General features: G+C 44.9%; 1 long non-coding RNA gene across 1 annotated transcript; it reads left to right on the plus strand.

Annotated features, from left to right (window-relative positions):
* The first annotated feature begins 724 nt into the window (after positions 1-724).
* On the plus strand, positions 725-22,166 carry LOC103552283 (uncharacterized). Its single transcript, XR_545221.2, has 5 exons — positions 725-937; positions 15,031-15,393; positions 17,588-17,697; positions 18,735-18,908; positions 21,820-22,166. It is a non-coding gene; the product is annotated as an uncharacterized lncRNA (long non-coding RNA).
* The last annotated feature ends 2,196 nt before the right edge of the window (positions 22,167-24,362 follow it).

Raw genomic sequence — 24,362 nt, forward strand, 5'->3', positions numbered from 1 at the left:
AAAACCTCAGGGAGGCTATTAACAACTTGGCATTTCTAATTCATGTGGAAATGCTCATTTTATTTATCAGAGTTGTAGCGATGGTGTTCATTTAATTAAGAAGCTGGTACGGTAGCAGGGCAATTTTGTGAAGGTCATAATACCGCAGATAAACATGAATGCAAATGCAAAAGAAAATTGGCTAAGTATCTAACTGCCAGCTTATTTTCCTCAGAACCTCTCATTTCACATGGTTTGAGAGCTGTTTAACAAAGGAATTATATGAATACATTGCATCATTTTACAAGACTTTTTATGACAAATTCATGTAACTGTAACAATACTAGGCTAATAAATAACCAAAAAGGAAAGTGCCCCCAACTTTGACAATAACTAATAGAACTGTGTGTGTGTGTCGAAGGCAGGTTAAGATCCAGTAGCTTTTTCAGCTGCAAAGAAAGCGTTGGCATAATCTAACCTGTGACAAGTATTATAAAACTAAAGAGGTGAGAAAGCAGGTTTGAACGAGAAAGAATCCGAGAAAAGCAGAGAATGCGGATCAGATGGAAACTGGAAGGAGACCCAAAAAACTGGAAAGGGCGGCACAGCACACCCACGAGCCGTGGCTGGCGCCCACACCTTCACAGGAAGCATGGCTCACCTGTCTAAGCCACCAGGTCTGGTTAGCTCATGGGTCCGAGTGTGACGGGGCTGTGCCACGTCCACGGCCCAGCCTTCCGAAGCCACCTCATCTCAAGGACGGCATTCATTTGTTCACAGCAAGCGTTTGTTGAGTGCTAATTATGTGCTGGCTCAGGGAACACACCCAAGAACAAGGAGAGCAGGTCCGTGGCCTCGAGAGCTGACATCTGGATCGGAGGAGACGATCTGTAAACTGTAGATAAAGAATTGTGAGAGTTGCAGGTGGCAATTTGTGCTGTGAAGAAAATAAAGCAAGGTAAGGGGATTGAGTGTGATGGAAAGACAGGAGGGCTATTTAAATAGGTGATTCGAAGGCCTCTCTGAGGTCATGACATCTTAGCAGGGAAGGAGCCAGCCATGAGAAGTTCTGGGGGGGAACACTCCAGACAGAGCTAGTACAAAGGCCCTGGGGCAGGAAGGAGTTTGATGCATTTGATGATGAGCAAGAAGGTGCCAATATAGCTGAAGTGTAGAAGAGGAGAAAGTAGGAGATGAGGGTGGAGAAGTTACAGAGGCCAGATCCTGTGGCCTTCTAGGCCAAGGCCAGACTCTTGGGTTCTCCTCTAAGTGGAGTGGGAAGTCACTGGAAGATCTTAAGTAGGGAAGTGATAACATCAATTTACATTTTTCAAATATCACTCTGACTACACTGTGGAGACTGGCTTATAGGAAGATGAGAGTAAGGAGGTGAGTGAAGAGGGACCAATCATGGCATCCATCTTCTTCCCACAGCAATGAGTGCAGGAACAGGCCTGTGACTCTGCAGGGGCTGGGGCCTGTCCATGAGATGCTTCTGTGGAAGTTAGAAGGGCAGATTCTCTCTCCTCTCTTTGGAATTGAGCTAAAATCTCTGCCGCTTAGAGGAGCCAGAGAAAGTGATGAGGGGCTGAGAGGGGGATAGGCAGGCTCAAGGCCACAGCTGTGGTCCCTGGGGTCCCAGGGCTGCCAGGGTGCCTCCAGCTCTCCCTTCCTCCCTTCCATTCCAGAGCTTTTAGCTGAAGGAGCTCTAACAAATGCGTGGAGGGAAGTGATGGAAAGCAGATGGCCAGGCAGGAGTGGAGGAAGAATGGAGAGGGAGGTGCCCCTGGCCTTGGAGCTGGACGTGGGTGGGATCTGAGAGGAGGGAAGCAGAGATGGCGTGAGCTTTGGCCCAAAGATCTCGAGCAGAGAGGACTCTGTGACCCTGGCAAGAGGACAACTGCATGTTTTCTGTGCAGACATCCAAGTTACTCATTTTCCCAGGTGACACTGCAGTTTCTGCTAACAATTCTGAGTTTTAAAAAATCCAGAATGGTATTTAAACAAACCAAGAAACGGGAAAGCAAACAAGGTCAGTGCCTTATTGTGTATAACATATGGGGCAAAGCAAAATTAATTTACAAGGCTGGCCTTTAAAATGTAGGGGAAGAAGATCCTGAACATTTCCTACAAATTCTAATGGAAATTAATAGAGATGAGCAGCACATCACAAATATTGTCTGTATTCTGTGTGGCATCCTCGTTATTTTTTTGTAGTGAATGATAAATATTTTTTTTTATTGAGGTAACATTGGTTTGTAACATTATATAAATTTCAGGTGTGCATCATTATATTTCAATTTCTGTGTAGATTACATCATGTTCACCACCCAAAGACTAATTACCATCCATCACCATACGTATGTGCCTAATCACCCCTTTCCCCGCCTCCCTCCCCTTTTCCCTCTCGTAACCCCCAATCTAATCTCTATCTCTATGTGTTTGTTTGTTGTTGTTGTTTTTATCTTCTATTTATGCATGAGATTACATAGTATTTGACTTTAACCTTCTGACTTATTTCGCTTAGCATAATACCCTGAAGGTCCATCCATGTGGTCACAATGGCAAGATTTTCTCTTTTTTTACTGCTGAGTAGTATTCCATTGTGTATAAGTAGCACATCTTCTTTCTCCATTTGTCCCTTGATGGGCCCTTAGGTTGCTTCCAAGTCTTGGCTATTGTGAATAATGCTGCAATGAACATAGGGGTGCATATATCTTTACACATTTGTGTTTTCATGTTCTTAGGATAAATACCCAGCAGTGGAATAGCTGGATTGTATGGTAATTCTATTCTTAATTTTTTGAGGAGTCTCCATTCTGTTTTCCATAGCGGCTGCACCAGTTTGCATTCCCATCAGCAGTGTACGAGGGTTCCCTTCTCTCCACACGAACGATCAGTATTTACAAAGGTTTTTATAGCTTCTCTTGCTTCAACCTCTAACTCTGTTTTTCTGATAAGGGTTTAAGTTCCTCAATCACAAACTGTCTGTCCCATGAATGGATAAGGAAGATGTGGTATACATATACAGTGGAATACTACTCAGCCATAAAAAAGGACAAAATTGTGCCATTTGCAACAACATGGATGGACCTCGAGGGTATTACACTAAGTGAAGTAAGTCAGAGGGAGAGACAATTACCGTATGACTTTACTCATATGTAGAAGATAAACGCATAGATATGGAGAACAGATTAGTGGTTACAGAGGGGAAGGGGGGGGTGAAGGCGAAAGGGGTAAAGGAGCACACGTCTATAGTGAGGGATGGAAACTAGACTTTTGTTAGAGAACACGATGCGGTCGATACAGAAGTTGAAATATAGTAATGTATACCTGAAATTTACACAGTGTTATAAACCAACGTAAAATAAATAAATTCCTTGGTAAAAAAACAAAACAAAACCTAGTCCGTCCTATCACAGAAGTGGCAGCCTAGTCCCACGCAGCAGGGGGAGGTTCGGCTTGGCACGACTGGACACCAGGTGCCTGCTTGGGGAGGAGGGCGGGTGAATCTGAACCGCAGGTGGAGGTTGGGCGTGGAAGGGGAGAAGGGCTCATGTGAAAGCAGCAGGGCCCTGGCGTGCCTCACAGGCGTGACTGCCCTTGTCTTCAGGTTCCCCAGCCAGCCTCCACCCCCAACTCACAGCGTCCTGTCAGAGCTCCAGTCACCCTTTGGCAAAGTGGGAGAAATGTCCTCCCAATGGGGCCTCTAGCAAGTGCTGCTGTGCCCTGTGCATGCTTGTGTGTGTCAGTGCACGTGTGTGTGTGCATGCATGTTAGCAAAGTTCAGTGCAATCGCACTTCCAGACTTTCCTTCCAGCTCCCCCTCTCCTTAGGCGCTGGTTCATGGGTCAGGGCCAGGCATCGATTTGGGATCAAATACTAACGTTTCCTTCACTGAGGTTTGCACTCTTCACCTAGTCAAGCTTGTCGTGTCTCCTGTCTTAAGATGAGTTCTTTCCCAGGCCAGGCAGCACCCCAGTCCCTCAGGTAGGAATCTTCAGGTAGGACAGTCCCAGCAGTCCACCTGACACATCAGACACACTCGCTTCATCCCAGCCCGTAGCCCAGCACCTGAACCAAGGGGTGAGATGAGCAAGTTTGCATTCAAGATTCGACTGGCCACCAAGGAAAGCATGATTTAGCCTGCAGCTGAATCTCCTGGAGCGCTTGTTAAAAACAGACTCCTGGGCCCCTCTGGGCTAGTCTCATTCACAAGCCCAGGGCAGGGCCTGAGAATCTGCATTTTAAACTCCTGCGCCGGTCCCACACCCACCCCCGTGATTCTGACGTGTTGACTGTCGGCCCATCTGAAAGACCGGATTAGAGGGAAGCAAAGCTGGAGGTCACTGTGAGCATGCGTCCCGTGTGAGGGAAGGCAAAGGCTTGACTGCACCGGCGCCACCAGAGAGAGGAAGGGGAGGAGGTGGGGCAGCGTTCCAGAAGACAGGCTCCCACTGGAGGCAGGAGGAAGGGAAGGCGCCAGGAGGCTGCTCCCTGGGCTGCGTCAGGCCAGCACCTGCTTTTCCAGAAGAAGTGGCCCTGACACATCAGGGGAGGGGTCCCAGGCTCCCTTTCCTCCTCTTGACTCCAGCTGGCTCTGCTCTGACAGCACCTCTCCCCCCGGGGACAAGCCAGGGCCGAGCCCCGGAACACTCAGGTTACAGCTGTGCCCCAGCCTCAAATGCAGCCTCTCCATGACCCCGCCTGATAAAGTTACCGAGTGCGAGTTCTGACAGATTTACAAAGGACAGCACTGGAACCGATGGCTGATCCCACAGCGTTGTCTTTTAAGCCCCAAACCCACTTGGTGATGCAAACGCCCCCCGACGTTTCCAGAGCTCCCCTCTTCTGGGAATTTAGAAACGCTCGACTCCACATGAGCTTCGTGACCCTGGGACTTTTTTTTTAAGGATGCACGCAATGGATTGTCACATGCAAGTGTAAAAGTTATTTTTCTTTTGCATCTCTTTGTTATTAAGTAGGGGGAGCACGATCTCATCTTAGAGACATAGATCATTTCCGGATATAAACGGCTCACTAATTTTAGAGGCCCTCCCTTGAAGCTGCTCTTTTTGTACGAAGTGGTCACTTTTGTATTAATGAAGTCCGCCTCCCTGTGGGTGGGACCCGTGGGCCTTAGAAAACCATTTTACCCAGAGAACCTCACCCTAGAAAGGGACCTTCTGCTGACTTTCTGTTCAACCAAAACACCTGGCTTAGGACCCCGCTCAGCGTGGTGGCTTCGTCCGTGCTGTCAGTCCTCCTGGCAGATCCAGGCGTCCCGGAGGGAAGGGGCCCTGTGCCTTCAGTGCGAAGACTTCATGGAGAGGATGGGAGCCTTCCAGAGACGAGGGAGGAAATGGGAATTTGGGTCAATAGGATTATCTTAACTCCCTAGAAAAAATGTCTGAGGCAAAGTTTGTGTGTTAAGGTTTCATTGGGAGGTGCAGTGTCCAGGCAGCCGGCGTGAGGGGGACAGAGAGGTGGGGCTGGGGAGGGCCAGCAAAGAGAAGGTGGTGTGTCACAGGCCAGTCACAGCTTCAGAGCAGGAGGCAGCCTTCAGCTGGGTCACACAGGATGTCTTCCAGACGGGCCAAGTGGATCCACCACCCTTCAGAGTGGGAGAGGGAAGAAAAGGAATTTATCTACTGGCTCCTTCCCGTCTCCCGTCTTTCACTGGTCCCAGTTCTCTCCGTGGCGCGTTACTTCCCCCACAGTTCTGAGCTGTGTTCCCTGGCCTCTCCAGGGGGTCACTGGTGGAGCCAGACCCCGGGCCCCACATTTCTTTTATCCAGATTGGGCCTGGCGTCAGGCAGAGCAAGAAATATTCAGAAGCCCAGGGTTCACCCAGGAGTATTAGGAGCAGCTGAGGCCAGAGGATGCAGAGGGCTGAGCCGACCTGGGAGATACTTAAACTGGGTTTGGTTCAGTGACAAACAAGGAGTTAGGGATTTTAAAACAGAAAGTTATTCTTTTGCCTTCCCACTGAAACTGTGGCCTCACTAGACCTCAAAATGCCGTTTACCATTTTCCTTAGACTCAAATCTGTCTTTAGCAGCATGTGACAATAAAAAGGAAAATCCTAGAGAAGATGTAGGGGAAAAAATTCAAATGTCTTCGCTTCACAAACTACCCCACCTCATTTTTCTGCCATGCTCTGATACTTACTGTGTGACCTCTGGAAAGCCACTTAACCTCTCTGAGCCAATTTGGCAATTTCATGAGGGCCAACGTTAATGCATACAACATAGGGTCCTTGTGAGAAGTTAATGAAGTAACAAGTGCATGAGCGCTTATAAAACTGTGGTGTGCTCTACGAGGCGAGGGGCCCTTATTAGTCCTCCCACTCCCTTCCTGCAGCCCCACCCGCCATCCCTCCTGAGACACTCTGGCTTCTTTCTCGGACCCTCTTTGGGCTTGGTCCCAGCTGTGATTCTAGCAAATCTCCCTCCAGTTCTGGCCCGCAGCCCCTCTGCTCCCTCGGGCTCCCCTGTCCCTCTGTTAGGGAGAATTCTGACATTCCTCTCGGGGCCTCTGCTCTTTCAGCTCTAATGGTTTGCTAGGGCAAGGATTTCACAATGTCACAATAAAAGGAGCTTTCTTTTGAAACAATGAGTAAGTTCTCCACGAGTCCCAACGTGTCAGGAACCACAACAACGCGCATGGGAAAAGCTGGTCTAACAGTAACGCGGAGTCTCTCCACTCGGGCTGAAAAGAAACACACGTCGGCTCGTTCATTTCATCACGAAGCCTTTTTCCCCTTAGCACCGTTTCCTGTGCGCTGTCTCATTTCAGCCTCCCAATAACGTTATTCCCTACCAGGTGGGAAGGGCTTCTGCATTTTTGCAGCGGAAGTGGAGATTCAAAAAAACAGAGTGATTTGCCCAAGGCCCAAAACAGCCCGTCTGAGGCCAGGCCAAACAAGAAACTGTGTCTTCTAGTTCCAAGTATTTTCTATTAAACACCCTTCCATTGGTTTTGGCTTGTCCCTATTCCCTTTTTTCTTGATTTTCACAAGAACTTCTATCCCCAGGGAAAGTGTCCTGGCTTCTACCAGGTGCTTGTGTTCTTGGTAACACGATTTCTTTAAGTCGCCAAGAAGGTCAGTCACAGAACCATGCAGCCACTGGGGATCAACCTGAGACCACACGGCCAGCCTCCGGCCTTGAGCTCAGCAGAGGCCTGAGCCGGTGTTTCCTGGCTGGTTGAATGAGCCTTGTGACGCCATGACCTGCCCCAGAGTTCAGAGCAGAAGAGAGGCCTAGGGTCTCTCCCAACTCAACCTCGTGATTTGGGGTTCCCCTTGGGGTTGGGGTACCTGAGCCTCACCTCCACCTCCATCCCAGAGGCCTGATGGCCAGACTGGGTGACTACAGGTCTTTCATTCTGCCCAATGTTCTTCTGCTGGTTTCTGTTTTTCTGGGGGATTCTGCAAGGTGGTGGTATTGTGAGAGGCGTCTGGGGATGGGAGTGGAGTGTGCAGGGCTGGAGAGGCACAAAAGGGAATCAGAAGAGGAACTTCAGGCAAAGAGCAGAGATGCTAAAGGGGAGGGAACGGGGCTGTGTGAGTGCATGTTCCCTCCTTTGTTTCCCTGTGAAAGACTCAGTCTAATTTATGTTACTAATTGGTGCTTTCAGAGTTAGGGGGGCGGGGGTGGCAGAAGTGGGATGGAAGTAGTTGGCCATGAGGTGAAAACGGGGCAGCCCAAAGCTTCTGGTCACATGCAGGTCACAAACCAAAGATTTCATCAAAGAAGAGGGGGCCTGTTGCCTAAATCATCGGGGTTTTGGTCTCTGAATCTGAAGATAAATGTTTCTCAAGAATTCCTCCTTTATGCCTATTCTAAATCACTCCTCTTTCTAACTCAAGTTCAAACCCATTTCTTCGGGTTTGGCTCAAGTTGAATCCTTGCCAATGTCCCAAACTTTGACTCACAAAATGCAGAACTGTAGAAAAAGGAGTAGTGGGGGAAGGGAGAAGTATGTGGCCAGGGTCAATGGAAATTGTGGACCAAGCAGTTTTGGACAATGAATGACACTGTTACAGAGGTTAGCACTGTAAGGCACTGTAATTGTTCTGCAGAAAAGATAGTGAATACCTCCTTCTTGGTGAAATAAATTATGGGGAAAGCCAGAGGTATACCCAGCTCCTCCAGTGGTATAAATTCTAATGTTGAGTGACAGCAGTCTGAAGCAGCCAACAACACAGACCACAGTACGGAATAATGGCATTCGTCTTGGTCCAAATGTATCCAAAATTTGTTAAGCACTATTTAATCTCCTCAGCCCTATCCTGTCACGTGAATCATCTGTCTCTCGGTGATCGTCAGACTCAAGCCCATGCTTACTTTCTCAGCAGTGACAGTCTCACCTTGTCAAACTGAGGGCATATTGTGCAGAAACGCACCAAGCACTTGTCTTAGTCTGTTCAGACTGCCACAGACTGAGTGGCTTATGAGCAACAGGAATTTACTTCTCACGGTTCTGGAGGCTGGAAGCTTGAGATCAGGGTGCCAGCATGGTTGGGTGACGGCCCTCTTCCAGGTCGTAGACTTCTTGCATCCTCCCATAGCAGAAGGGGCTAGGAAACTCTGTGGGGTCTCTTTTATAAAAGCACTAATCCCGTTCATGAGGGCTCCACTCTTGTGACCTAATCACCTCCCGACGACCCACCTTCTAATACCATCAGATTGTGCGTTAGGATTTAACATACAAATCTTGCAGGGGGACAAACATTCAAACCACAGCAGAGCTACAATTTGCAAACCTAACTAGTGTCTGCCTCCGTGCAGAGCCCCACCTATAGAGATAACCAGAGTTTTTTTGGTGTGTGGTTTTTAAAATAAAGATGCAAATATTTATCCGTATTCATATGTATGCATACATAGTACATTAACATATCAAAGACAGGGAGAGTAACCAGGTCTTAAATGACAATAATGCATCTGTTTTTAAGGACCATCATTTTTATCAGCCATTTAGATTTCAGGGCACATTTTCTCATTTTACTTGACACATGAGAAAATTGTTGCAAGCTAGTGAGCTGTAAGGTGAACTTGACTGTGATAATGGGACACAGCTCAGCAAAGACAGCAAGGTCAGCTGACTGGTGCTCTGTTCTCCTCTGCATACTGTATCTATTGACCTGGTTCAGGATCATCTCTTTGTTCTCCAAAGGACTATCAGATTGGCACCAGGTGATCCAAGAATGTCTTTTGTACAATCAACTAGTAAGGGCACCAACAATTGTGTATGGAATTAATGGATTGAAAGAGGATGATTAATATTTGTAATTAATCCCAGATAGCCAACTTTGCATTGAACTATCAGCCTAAATTCCTTTTCCTAGATGGGTCTCGAAATTCTTGAGCGGGAGGAAAAAGTATGTTGCATGGAAAACGTCTGTTGAAATCTCCAGTCCTCCTATGCCAACTGTATTGATTAAGATAGGCTAGAAACACTACAGTAGTGACGAATAGCCCCCAAATCTTAGGATTTATGCAACAAAAGTTTATTTATAACTTACACCTTATCTGCTGTGGGTTTGGGCAGTTATCCAGAGCAGCTACCCTCACATGGCGATTTAGCATTCCATTCAATCTTCAGGAATCTTCTGGCTCTTCCTTATCAACACACACTTCCCTGATTGCCACAGCAGGGAAAGATCAAGGAGGAGCAAATAAATGCTTCCCCCACGAGGTGACATGTGTCATATTTAATTTGCAAAAGCAAGTCCCATGAGCACGCTGAACTCCAAGCAGGCAGATGTATTAGTTATCGGTTCCTGTAAAAGAAAAAGACCCCAAACTTATGCTTTTCAGCAACACGGTTTATCATTTCTCATGGTCTGTGAGTTGGCTGGGCAACTTTGCCGGTTTTGCCTGGGCTTACTTATCCAGCTGTATTTGGGCTGAAAAGTCTTAGATGTCCTCATTCACATGTGTGGCAGATGGTGCTGGCTGTTGGCTGGGGTGCCTCAGTTCTCCTGCTTGTGGCTTCTTATCCTCCAGTGGACTCAGCTGACTTCCTTACGTGATAGTCTCAGGACAGACTTCCAAGAGGACAATAGCAAAAGCTGCGAGGTGTCTTGAACCCAGGCTCCAGAACTCGCACAACACTTCGGCCACATTCTGTTGGTCCAGGCCAGTCACACGGCCAACCCGGATTCAAAGTATGGGAAAACAGTCTTTTGATGGAAGGAGTTGTAGCTATTGTAGCCATGAGTTTTAATCTATCACAGCAGGGCCCATGTACAGTCGATTCTTTTTATCTGTGTAGTTATGTTTTATAAAGCCATTGCAGTTACTGAATTAGAACATACTGAGCCATTGCTCCTAGGGGAAATACGGGGTTAGGTTCCCATGAGCCTCCAGATGCAACATTCTCATCAACTGATCAATAATAACTTTGTTTTATGTGTGCATCTAATTAAAGACACCTTATTTAACATACATTGTTGACTTGTTAACATTGAACTCATGGCCGACAGCACTGTAATTCATGCCTGAAGAAAGCCTATTTAATACACGTATTTTCTCCGTAAGGCACGTCACAGCCTCCTTGTGCTTAGGAGCACTAAACAGCACTTCAGCGTCACCTCCAGGAATCATTTAAACAGTGAAATCACCCACAGAAAGCTCAAAAATGTGACAAAATGTCACTAAATACACCCCAAACATACTTGTTTATTGTAGAAGAGCTGAAACAAGGCTTGTTTTACCTCTACTGGGAACGTGTGTGTCAGGTGACCCACATTTTTCACCTCTCTGCACACGTCCATGGATGAGTATGGAAGCAACGTGAGTATTGATTTGGGGGTTACAGATAAATTTTAGCAAGTAGGTGAATTTGCAAATACAGAACTCACATATAATGAGGATCAGCTGTACACAAAAGAGGGAAACTAGATTGGTGAACAGGGGTAATTTCTGTCACACTAGTTCATGGGGAAAAGGAAAGAAATGAACATTTATGGAGTACTTACTATGTCCTTGCCTTTGGCATTCACTATAGCATTTAATATAATACATATTACATAATATATATCATATATAATATAATATAATCTTTTTTATATGTTGCTAGATTCAGTTTGCTAGTATTTTGTGGAGGATTTTTTTCTTTTCCTGTGATGTCTTTGTCTGGTTTTGGTATCAAGATACTACTGTCCTCATAGAATGAGTTAGAAAGTTGCCTCCTCTTCTATTTTTTGAAAGAGTCTGTGCAGGAATGGTGTTAATTATTCTATAAACATTTGGTAGAATTCACCAGTGAAGCCAACTGGTTCAGGGTTTTTTGTGTGGGAAAATTTTTGGTTGCTAATTTAATCTCTTGTCATAGGTCTAGTCAGATTTTCTATTCCTTCTTGAGTCAGTTTTGATAGTTTGTGTCTTTGTGGGAATATGTCCATTTCATCTAGCTTATCTGATTTGTTGGAATACAATTGTTCATAATATCCCCTTATAATCTTTTTAGTTCTGTAACATCAGTGTAACCCCTCTGTCATCCCTGATTTTAATGCTTTGAGCTTTCTCTCTTTTTTTGTTGGTCAGTGTAGCTAAAGATTTGTCAATTTTTTGATCTTTTCAAAGGACCAACTTGTTGGTTTTTCATCTTCTCTATTTCATTTATTTTCACTCTAATCTTTATTGCTTGCTTTGGATTTAGTTTGCTCTTCTTTTTCTAATTTCTTAAGATGGAAGACTATGTTTTGATTTGAGATCTTTCTTCTTTTTTAATATAGGCATGTACAGTTATAAATTTCCTTCTATGCATGTTTTCACTGCATCCCATAAGATTTGGCAATGTTGCATTTTCATCTTCATTCATATCAAAGTCATTATTCTGATTTTCCTTGTTATTTCTTTTTTGACCCATTGATTATTTAGGTATATGTTATACAATTTCTACATATTGGTGAATTTCCCAAATTTTGTCATTGGTTTCTAATTTCATTCCATTGTGGTTGGAGAATGTACTTTGTAAGATTTTAATCCTTTTGATATTATTTAGACTTGTTTTATGGCCAAATGTATGGTCTATCCTGGAGGAAGATTTATGCACACTTTGGAAGAATGTGTATTTTGCTGTTGTTGGGTGGTGCATCTATAGTATTCTATAGGTGTCTGTTAGGTCTGGTTGGTTTACCGTGTTGTTCAAGTCTTCTGTTTCCTTACTGACCTTCTGTCTAGTTTTTATATTCATTATTGAAAGTGAAGTTTCCAATTATTGTTGCTGAATTATCTGTTTCTCCTTTCAATTCTGTCATTTTGCTTCATGTATTTTGGGACTCTGTTGATAGGCGCATATATGTTTGTAATTATTTTATCTTTTTTGATGGATTGGCCCTCTTATCATTATAAAATTTCATTCTTTTTCTCTAGCGACCATTTTTCCATATATCATAATATAGTATAATTAATTAGCATAATGTTTTGTCTGATATTAGTTTAGTTAGTCTAGTTCTCTTTTGATTACTGTATACATGGTATATCTTTTTCCATTGTTTTACTTCCAACCTATTTGTGTCTTTGGATCTAAAGTGTGTCTCAAAGAGAGCTATAGTTGTATCATGTTGCTTTATTTTTATTCATTCTGCCATTATCTGTCTTTTAATTGGAGTGTTTGAGTGTTAATCTTATGAGGATACTTTGTATTTGATGAGTTGTTTCTCTTTTGCTGTTTTCAAGATTCCGTCTTTGCCTTTGGCTTTTGGCAGTTTGATTTTGATATGTCTAGGTGAGTATTCTGAGTTTATAACATGTAGAGTTTGTTGAGCTTCTTGAATTGCAGACTCATGTTTTTCATCAAATTTGGGAGATGTTCAGCCAATATTTCTTCAGATATGCTTTTGCCCTTTCTCTTTTCCTTCTGGAACTCCAATTATGCATATGTTGGTACCCTTGATGATGTTCACACAAGTCTTTGAGACTCTGTTCAACCTTCTTCATTCTTTTTTGTTTCTGTTCTGGAGAGTGGATAATTTAAATTGACCTGTCTTCAAGTTTGCTAATTCTTTCTTCTGGCTGCTCACATCTTCTGCTGTGCTCTCCTAGTGGATTTTTCATTTCAACACCAGAATTTCTATTTGGTTCTTTTTAAAAATAATTTTTATCTCTTTATTAATAGTCTACTGGTGATATATAATTCTCATGCTTTCGTTTCTTTAGATATGATTCCTTTTAGTTCTTTGAACGTATTTGAAATAGCCGATTTAAAGTCTTTGTCTAAGAAGTCCAGTGTCCGGGCTTCTGCAGGGATGGTTCCTATTGATTGCTTTTTTCCTGTATACAGGCCGTACTTTCTTGTTTATTTACTTGTCGGGTGATCTTCTGTTGAAAACTAGACATTTTCAATAACATAATGTGGCAACTCCAGAAATCAGATTCTCCACCCTCCCCAGGTTTGTTTTGCTGTTGCTGTTTGTTGCTGTTTGATTAGTGGCTCTTGCTGTGTGTGGCCACTGAAGCGACTGCTTAGTTAGCTTAGCCAATCAGTAAACCTCCTAGTCTTTGCCAAGGACTCTGTGTGAACGTTGGAGCACGCCTTCAACACTAAGCTGGGTAGTTGACAACTGACTTAGCCTTTATTTCCTGCTTTTTCAGAGCCTCAAGGTCACCCAGAGGTGAGGGCTTAGTGCCTTCTCAGGTCTTTCCTGAATGTGCACACAGCCCTTGGAATGGGCGCAGCCCTACATATGCTTGTGGCCTTGTAGATTCACAGGACTGTGTCAGCATTTTTCAAAGACCCTATAAACATTTCATTCCACAGCTTTTCCTTTTAAACTTTTTGGTTAGCCTATTATTTGCCCCAACGGTTGTAAAGTTAAATAATTGCCTTTAATTGTTGTCAACAAATGTACCAGGGTAAAAGGCTTTTCACACTGGGTGAGCTCTAAGATAGGTCAAATAAAGATATGCTTGCCAGTGGGGTCTTTCAGGGAACCACCACACAGGTCAAATAATGACAATTCTCTGGGGATGAGGTTTTGAAGCTGCTCCCACCCTGTTTTTGCCCCCTCTAGTGGCTGGCAGGTTTCTAATTTTCACTGCAATTGGGGGCTGTTGATTTACAAGACCACCACAGAGCTGAAGAGCGGGCATGGTAAAATGCCACAAAGTTTGCTGTTCTTACTGAGATTCAGTGTTTTTTCAAGAATAAATGTCTACAGATGGAATAAATAGGCTAACCAAAAAGCCTTTTGTTAATTTCCAGAGTTTTGAAAATGTTGACTATGACAATTTTTGGTGGCTTTCTCCTTGCTTTGATGGAGGAAAGAGTTTTTGGAGGTTCTTACTCTGCCTTTTCCACTCATGTCACTCGATAGCTATCGTGAACCCTACCATATCAGCTAGGATTAGATCCCTTTACATGTGACAAAAAAACCCTGAAGTAACAGTGGCTTAAATAAGAGTTGTATTCTCTCACACTAGAAATCTAAAAGTACGTTCAAAAAGTTCAGAATGTTCAAGGACAGCAGCTTCTTTTAGCTTTAGATTCTGCCATCCCTAGAGTGTGGCCCACATCTTCATGGTCTAAGATAACAGCTAGGGCTCCAGCTATCAAATCTGCATTCCAGGAAGCAAGATGGAAGAAGAGGTGAAGAAGAGCATACACCCTTCCTTTAACAACCCTTCCCAGAAATTGCACGTGATATTTCAGAACATAGTCAAACAGCCACGCCTAGCTATGTGGGAGGTTGAAAAATATGGTCATTATTAGGAGGTCGTGTGTCCAGCTAAAAACCAAGGGTTTGTTACTAAGGAAGGACAGAAACTAGCTGTCTCTGCCGCACGCATTTGACAGGTGAAGAAGCTGAGGTTTAGAGAAGTTCAGTAATTTACCCAGGGACACCCAGGCACTATGTAGGTGATAGGATTCAAATCTGGTTGTCTGACCCTCAAGCCTGTACTTTTAACCGCTTTGCCATTCAGATTCCAAGAAGTTAAATAACTTGATGAGGTCACATAGTTGGCAAGAGCAGATCTATCTGGCCACAAAGATCATCCTTTGTCTGTTATTTACCCCAAACCATCTATTTTACTCTAGTGGGCCACCTGGAAGAGTGACAAAAAACAGACTTCACTGTTCAAGCTGAAAATGCCAGTAGAGGTCCATTAAGATAGCTAAATAAAGTGCCTCGAGGGTCCTTCAAACACAGGACAACAATGAGCACCTGAAGGACAGCAAATGAACCAAGAGGACAGATCATCAGAAACAGAGCCATTAGGAAGCAAACGCTGTGGGACTTGCTTGCTTTCTGAAGTGGAATGAAGGGGCCAGTGAGGCACAGGCTGTGAATTGCCGTAAGAAATCAGTGCTGAAAGTTGTGATCTCGAACAGAACGCTAGGTACTTTCTGTTTTGTTTTTCCCACTGATCTCCTGGACTGCCAGCCCTCTGCGACCAATCGGTAGGTATTTATTAGTCCCTTCCACTCACATCCGGCTCTGGGATGGGGTGAGGCCCAAATTAAGGCCAGGGCGTAAGGTTCCGTTGAGTCCCCCCAAAGTCTAAGGGAACAGACCCCGGTGCCTGCCTTGGTGTATTCATTTCTTCCTTTGTCAGCTAGTACTCTTCGTCACCCTGGATAATCGTAAAGCTGAGTTAATTGAGACCGGAATAAGTAAGGTCATACGGTAATTACAAATTCAGGACAGGTTTTCAATTCACCCGGAGCTCCTTTTCACGGTGCTCACAGAGGATACACTCACCCAGGGGGTATCCATGGAATTGCAGCTTGATAACCAAACGGCAGCACGACTGAAGCTGTGCTGGCTAATACAGCCCCGTTCACAGCCGCCCTAGCATGATCCTCTGTTCTCTGTGGTTTGAATCTGTCACAAAGGAAAGATTTGGCTCCAGAACTGGAGTAATTCGAGCTCTATCTAATGGCGTATGTTGGAGTCATTGAAGTTAAAAAACTTGGGCCTTGGGTCCCCATAGGGAGCTGCCGTCTCTCCCCTCCTTTTCCCGGGGAGCCCCCTCACTAGCTCACAGCCGATCCTCGTTGCTGAGAGCCCCCTCCCAGCCCTGCCCTGGCACCCCCAAATAACCTCTGCTGATACCTTCCCTTCACACACGTGCACGTGTACATGCACACACGCACGCACACAGGTGCAGGAGCAGCTCCAGCCTCTGCCTTTGTCCTCCACTTGGAACTGTTTCCGCCTTCCCCCCGGTCTTGCTTCAGCTTCACCCCTGATTCTTTCTCTCTACAGCAAGGTTAACAGATGTCTATCATGTGAACGCCAGATTTTTTTAATATTTGCAATTTAATTAAACACTTTCTTCAGCGATTGTTACAGATTCACACACAGTGGTAAGAAATAATACAGAGAGAGATCATGTGTTCTTTACCCAGTTTCCCCCAATGGTAGCATCTTGCAAAACTTTAATACAATATCACAGCCGGGATATTGACATAGGTCAATCCACCAGTCTTGTTCGGATTTCCCCTCTTACGTGTCTCATTTGTGTGTGCGTGTGTTTAGTTCTTTGCTGTTTTATAACATGTGGAGGTTTATGCATCAATCACCACCTCTGGTGTTGTCTTTGTGTAACCCCGCCCATCTCCCTCTCACTCCCTCCACCACCTCCCAGCCCTGGAAAACATTAATCTGTTCTCCATCCCCACAATTTTGTCATTTCAAAAATGCTATATAAATGAAATCATAACCTGTGTAATCTTTGGGGATTGGCTTTTTTCACTCAGCCTAATTCCCTTGAGATCCATCCAAGTTTTAGCGTGCATCAATACTTGGTTCCTTTTTATCGCTGAGGAGTATTCCGAGGTACAGATGGACCACAACTGATTTAACCGTTTACCCACTGAAGGACAGCTGGATAGTTTCCAGTTTCAGGCTGTCATGAATAAAGCTGCCATGAACATTTATCTACAGGGTTTTGTGTATACATAAAACATAAGTTTTTATTTCTCTGGGATAAGTGCCCAAGAATGCAGTTGCTGGGTCATGTGGCAATTGCATGTTTGGTTTTATAAGAGCCTACCAAAATGTTCTCCAGAGTGGCCGCCATCACCAGCAACGTACGAGTGGTCCAGTTTCTCTGCATCCTTGCCAGTGATTGACATGATCACTAATTTTTATTTTAGCCATTCTGGTAGGTGTGTAGTGAAATCTCATTGTGGTAATTTAAAAAATTTTTTAATCTATTTTTGTATTTCAACTTTTAATGGTTACTGATTATTTGTGTAGCTTTCGTATATTTTTATTTTTCAGAACCTTTATTTACTACTGAACGACTGACTGTACGACGTGTTGGAAAAATTCGAACAGCATTTTACATAATTCTGTTTTAGTCATCAGTCCACACTTTTTTCACTATGCCAAGAATTCCATCAATGCCTGCTTTCGAGGCATGACGATGCACAATATCGAAACATTTTCAGTAACTGTCAACTTTCGAAGTTAGCATGACGTATACTGCATGAATACTGAAGTTAATTGGCTATTCTGGCCTTCATGGGCCTATTGTAAGGGGAATTGCTTTGTGCACATACCAATTATGTTTCTATTTTCATAAAATATGTTTTCTAGTAAAAAACTAAACCATAAAAAATAAACTCCTGACTATTTCTTTTCCAGCCATTCCAGAATGATGACCGGCAAGCTGCCTCCTGGATTCCTCTACTCTGTGCAACCCAGGACCCACCCCAGCTTTCAGGCCGTCGTACTTGCTCGTGGGGGAAAAGGGGGTGAGAGGGGAGACTCAGCATCTTGGCTCCTATTTGTCTGGGAGGGAAATCTGACATTTTTAGTAGACAATTAAAATGCTTACTTTGAAGAAAGTAGAGACCCGGTTGCCTGGACACAGTCAGGAATACATACCATTGAATCTGCGGGTGACCTATAGTTGCTTTGTCCCTATTTGAGTATCCAAAGTGTTAAGGGGAAAATGAGACAGCTCTAAAAAATAACTCTTGTGCTTTCTCTGCTGGTCCTCTGGGTGTGTGTGTGTATGCATCACACGCCCACACATATGCACGTAATAAATGGCTTAGTGTAAAAACCCTGCGACACACATCAATTCTGTAGATCACCAGGGAGTCCTAACTAGGGTCGCTAGCAAAGCAACTTCTATAAAGACTATAAATAGTAGGCACGTGCCTCTGTAAGCAGTGCAGCTATTTATTTTATTTAATAGGAGATTCTCTTGTTACAAGGACATCACAGATTACTGAATAATTTATTTCATAGTAGATTATATGGGCTTCACTCTTTGCCAGTGAACGCATACCCAAATGTCTACAGGAGATAAGGTGAGCAAAAGTTAGACCTCAGGCTTGGGTGAGCTATTTATTTTTTTATTTGATTTGTATTATCTGTTATAGTCATATATACAAATTTTACTTAATGTTATCTCAGCTGCAAAGGTCATATATACAATAGAGGCACCACTTTATTATCGACATTTAGCTAACTCAAAGTAATGCATACGATGACACAGCGCTGAGAAATAGAGAATAGAATAATAAATGACCTTGTTATACACGGTGATTTTAACACAGGACTGTGATAAATAGGGGCATGTTTGTTCTCTATGAAAATATAGGGAACCAAGAGAGGGCAAAATTCGATAAAGATGTTAGATTTGGAAAATGGAGTCAAGAAAAAAGATTTGAATGGGTATTTTTCTGTGACGCTCTATCATAATCTTTTCAATGATTTGGATTTGAAAAACAATCCCTTCTAAGCTTACAAAGCCTAAACAGTTTGCCTTTACTGTGTACAGGTCTCAGGTGAGCAGAAGCACCTTGGAAGACGGGCACATTTTTCTTTCAAATGTAATTTTGATGGAGATAAAATTTACTTTCAAAGAAAATTTAATTTTGACGATAGAAGGATGGCAAAATGCCTGAAGACAGCCACATAACGTAAGAGGAAATTCATGTGGCCACTAACTGTGGTAAGAGGTGCTTCATTTTATTAGTAATCAGGGACATACAAATTAAACCCATAATGAGATGTCACTACACAGCTGCCTGACCAGTTATAATTCTAGAGTTTGATGATAGCAAGTGCTGATGAGGTTGGAGAATACTGAGAGCTGCTGCTAGTGGAAGTTGAAATTGAAGCAATGATTTTGGAAAACAGTTGCCGTTATTTACTGAGGTTGAAGATTCACGCACACTGTTCACAATTAAGAAATGCCACCGTGGGAACACGCCTAGAGGTAGACGTACGTGTCTATCCCGTGGACGGGATGTATACGAGAATGTTTGTAGAAGCCGCAAGCTGGAAACAACCCAAACGTCTGCTCAACAAAGACAGGATAAGTAAGAACTAACGCCACTCGCAATAGCAGAGATGGACTTCACTAACATAGTGTTGAGCAAAAGAAACAAGACACAGATACGCAGAGTAAGGGTCCATTGATTGAAAGCTCATCAACAGGCAAAACTATATGGTTTAGGGACACATATAGAGATGGCAAAACTGTAAGGAAGAACAAGGAAATTACTCTACTAAAAATCAGGATAGTGGTTACTTTTAGAGAAAAGGAGAGATTGTGAACACAAAGAATACTGAGACTTTTGAGCACTGGAAATGTTCTATTTCTTGACCTGGCTGTGGTTTCATGGGTTTTCACTTTATAATTATTCACTAAACTGGACATTGGTGTTTAATGCACTTTTGTGTGTGTGTGTGATGTTACACACACACACGTGCATACAAAATACTTTCTAATCATACTGTTAAATACTAAAAGATCGAGATTTTAAAAAGAAACTCCCTGGTTCTTTTTAAAATATCTATAAAAAATGAACTTTAGGGGCCCGCCCTGTGGCTGAGTGGTTAAGTTTGCGCACTCCGCTTCCGCAGCCCAGGGTTTTGCTGGTTCGGATCCTGGGTGCGGACATGGCACCACTCATCAGGTCATGGTCAGGCAGCATCCCACATGCCACAACTAGAAGGTCCCACAACTAAAAAATATACAACTATGTACTGGGGGGATTTGGGAGAGAAAAAGCAGGAAAAAAAAAAAAAGAAGATTGGCAACAGCTGTTAGCTCAGGTGCCAATCTTTAAAAAAAAAAGTGAACTTTAAGTATTCAGTTCAGGGGTCAGCCCCATGGCCTATTGGTTAACTTTGGCACACTCCACTTTGGCAGCCCAGGTTTGGTTCCCAGGCACCGACCTACACCACTTGTCCAGGGCCACGCTGTGGCAGCAACCCACATACAAAATAGGGGAAGATTGGCACAGATGTTAGCTTAGGGTGAATCTTTCTCAAGCAAAAAGAGGAAGATTGGCAACAGATGTTAGTTCAGGGCAAATCTTCCTCAGCCAAAAAAAAAATAAAAGTATTCAGTTCAGTTGAATGAACATTTAAAATAATGAGCCAAACCTCATGCCCAGTTTCATGTCAGAATTCTATAACGTCATGGTGGAAAGACAGATGATAAGAGAGGAAAGGTTACTGGCTTCTAGACCAGAGGCCCCTTTCCAGCCAGCCCTGATCCTCCGTAGCTGTGTGTCCCTGGGCAATTCTCTGGCCTCGTTCCTCCTCTGTAAAGAGGATCGGACCTGATCAGAATTCCTCTGAGAGTGCCCTGGTATATCCTTGGGAGTTCTCTGTGGGAACTTTAAAGTTTTTTTAAGAAAAAATTCTTTTCATTTTGAGCAGAATCTAAAAAATATGAGCATCATGTGGGTCCTCCGTGGGTCCTCTTTAGAGCTTACGGTGCCAGCACTCCTCTGTGTTTATGATCACATTGGGGCCCAGATGTGCTGTTATGATTATCTCAAGCCAGTAAGGAGAAAACACAGGTGACCTTAATGAGTGAAGTCTGCATTTGCCAAGCGACCTCATGGAAGACTCACGACCAGAGTTTTCACAGGAGTTTGAAAAGACAATGTCGTGTGAGATTTGAGTCATGGGATAATGCCCGACCCAGAGAAATGACCCTAGTGACAAAGTGAGGAGCAATTTACTCCACAAAAATCACGTCTCATTAAATTAATATTAACTTGAGTTTTATTGGTTTTATCTCTGGGTTGTCAAAATCATGAATTTGTTTTGATTTCATAGTTGTAGAAAAGCTATAAGCCTGTGGGATGTATGCCCAGTTCCATGTGTGTACATATTTAACTAACGATCTTGTAAAAGTAATTTACATCAACACTGGAAACCCTCAAACATTTTTTTCCCCGAGAAGGCAACACACTTCATTAGAGTTTGAGGCACGCGGAACCCCATGGCTTCCACCGACCCCCCTGTGATTCTGTTTCCATTTTGGAAGTCGCACCTTTCCAAAGCAAGTGACAGGGAGGCCCCTGCTGCTGCTGGGATTCCCGCCCTTTTATTTGTAGCAGTGAACACCTGTGGGCCATTTTGCAGGGGCCGGGACATTGGCAGGACCAGGAGACGTTTCCCATGGTCACGACTGGAGGTGGGGCAGGTCAGTAGAGACCAGAGATGCTGCTAGACATCCTGCAATGCACAGGACAGCACCCCCCCCCCCAGCACCCCCCCCCCCCCCAGCCCACAGCAAAGAACTCTCCAGGCCATATTGCCAATAGTGCACAGGTTGGGGAACCCTGGTTCTGCTCTCTACAGCTTTAACTTTCCACAGGAAGAAAACCTTCTCTGCATCTGTTCCCAGTCAGCCAGGATAAGGCAGCAGTTTTCTCTTACAACCGACCTTTCCCAGCACCTGTTTCCTTCTGCACAGCAGAAACAGACAAGCAAACAAAAACGATCCCTCAGGTGTGAGGTCCGTTGCATGACTGGCTGGATTTAAGAGTGGAAGGTTGGAGAGGTCCAGGATTTTTCTGTTTTTTGAGGTGACCTTATTCCTGGTCCTTCTCCATCAGGTCCTGGTCTGCCATCTACACGTAGTGCCTTTGCTCTGCAGAGACCTGATGCCTGATGTGTGTAGCTGGTCTCTGGAGGGAACGTGCCCCGAAGTGATTCCCAGAGGAGCCGATATCTCTTCCAGAATAAACCACCAGAAACAATATTTGAACAGAAATGTTAATGCGAGCTTCAAACAGATTAGAGTGGTTTCCCACATCTGAGGATGCTGGATCCATTGCTAAGTTGACCTACGGCCCATGTAGTTGTGTTTGTTTGTGTGCCTGTAAGAGCTGCTGGGGGGCATCTCTCCCTTGCTCTCTATCCTCATGTAATTCTCATATTTGTTCATAAAGATCCTGCTGTATGTTCCTGGGTCCCGTCTCATCTCCCCCATCAGATGTTTAACTCCCTGTGGACAGAGCCTTCCGTGTCCTTTGTTGTCGCTGGTACATGCCCAGCATGCTCAGCACCGTGGCCTGCTCTGCGGCAGTCGACACAGTCCATGAGCTATGGAAAAACACCGCGTTGAAAAATAGGCCTGGTGGGATACGGGCAACAGTTTCCTAAACATTACCCACCATCCTCTCAGCCCGTCCTCGTGTTCACCTGTTATTCTAGTGACCAGAATCCCGTCACAACCAGCCTCTCGGTTCTGGAAGACTTTAAAATCTATAGCTTTCTCCAGACAAGAGAATAGCCCTCAATTTCCAGGACCAAAAAAGGAATGTGCTCCCACTCAGCAGGTCTGGGCCGGCTGCCTGAGGTGGAGATGGGGCAGGGGTTCCAAGCACTCCTCAGTCTCCACCCCGGCTAGCCTCCCTCCCGCCTCCCACTCACACAGGGTCACGGAGAAGGCTGTGCACAAGCCTTTGTCCATCCCTGACAACCACTGATACAAGGCAGCGACTGGATGCCTCACATCCTGCCTGGAACACCACCCTTTCTTCCTCCCACCCCTTTCTAAAAAATAAATAAATCCTCTGTGTAATGTGCAGTCTTTCAAAGACACAATGGGGCACCATGCCTTTAGCACAATACAGGTGCCCCTGGCATCTGGCAAATAGGGCCCTAGTTCCCTGGCCTGGACTTTAGTGTTCTGCTCAGATCCCACAGCTGAGAGGAGGCTGGAGCTGGTGGGGGGCACTAACAAGCCTGAGGGGCGCAGGCATCTCCACTTGGCACTTGCAGCCCACAGATCTCCTCTCCACATGGGCTCTTCGGCTGTCACCCATCCTCCCGCTTTGGTCTTTGGGGCGGCTATCCTTCTCCACCTGCCTGGGTCCTGCACACCTCAGGGCCTGCGTGGCTCAAGGCAGCTCGCTTCAATAGGAATGCAAACCATGGCTGAGGAAGAAAGCAAAACTGGAGGCCAGAGAAGCTGAGCGTTGGGTGTAAGGGCTGAGGCCAGACCACAAAAACGAAGGCCCATTGTGGGGTCAGGGGTTGGATGGGTGCCGAGCGCAGCAAGTAATGTTGTAGGAGACCGGTTGGTGGAAACGGTTCTGGTGAGGTCCATGAGCAATACCAGGTTGGGGCCTCTTTTATGGGATCTGGTGATGTTTTAGATGGGGTGGAGCAAAGAAGGAGATGGGCTTAACAGCATCAAGATGACTGGGCAAGACATGACAATCCTTCAGGTCCGTTTCAGGCAGATTTTAAATCTGTGATGTTCAGACTTGGTTGTGGGGAGGGAAGGAGCAGTTGTGATTTTTCCCGGACCTTACCCCAAACAACGATGACCAGGTGCCCAATCTATGACTCTGAAAGGGCAAACCAGACCCCGTCCTAAGCAAAGCCCAGACAAGCCCCCTGCTCAGTGGTGGGGAGTAGGTGAATGTGGCCCCTCCACGTGGTGTGAGCCAGAACCTAACTTTAGCCTGCGATGAGTATATGCAAAGTGGGTACAGCTGCCCCATCGCCTCCCCGGGGGCCACTTCCGTTTTACATCCTGCACCTGTGGGGATTTGCATGCCGTTCCTTCCTCCCCTCCCACCCCACACTTTCTGCACTTCTGCCCTGGTGGGTGGGTTCCATGGAGGGGAGGGACCTCATGCAGGAGGTCTTTGTTATGAGTTACAAGGAGGGTGAAGGACAGCGAGACCATCTCGCCCCTGTGAATTGGGATACCATCAGTTCGTGAGCCTACAGTCCAATTTGCAGATGATCCAGGCTCCTTATTTCCCCTTCCCCTGGCTGCTGGCCTTTTGTTCTTGTCATGGTTGATTAGCTCCCTAAATAGAGATTGGACAGAGAAAATGAAAGGAGAAAAATGGGGAAATTAGTAGCTCTGGTAAAAGGTCTGTTGGGGAAGGAAGTTAAAACCAATTAATCAACTGAGATTTCCATTATCCCATACCCTCTCTCCCCCTTCTGGTGCATAGCCAGGGATCAGAATTCAATGTCGGGTGTAGCCAGGAAATACATTTTACACCCATTCACCAATGAGTTCTCTGGTCTTCAGCTTGAAAGCTAGTCATCCAGGGGTCAGGATGCTCCACTGGGGCCTGTGCCACCAGGTGATACTACGCACAAGACTGGGCTGCAGGCTGAACAACCAGAA

Source organism: Equus przewalskii, chromosome 23, assembly GCF_037783145.1.
Source record: "Equus przewalskii isolate Varuska chromosome 23, EquPr2, whole genome shotgun sequence".
In the NCBI taxonomy this organism is placed as follows: Eukaryota; Metazoa; Chordata; class Mammalia; order Perissodactyla; family Equidae; genus Equus; species Equus przewalskii.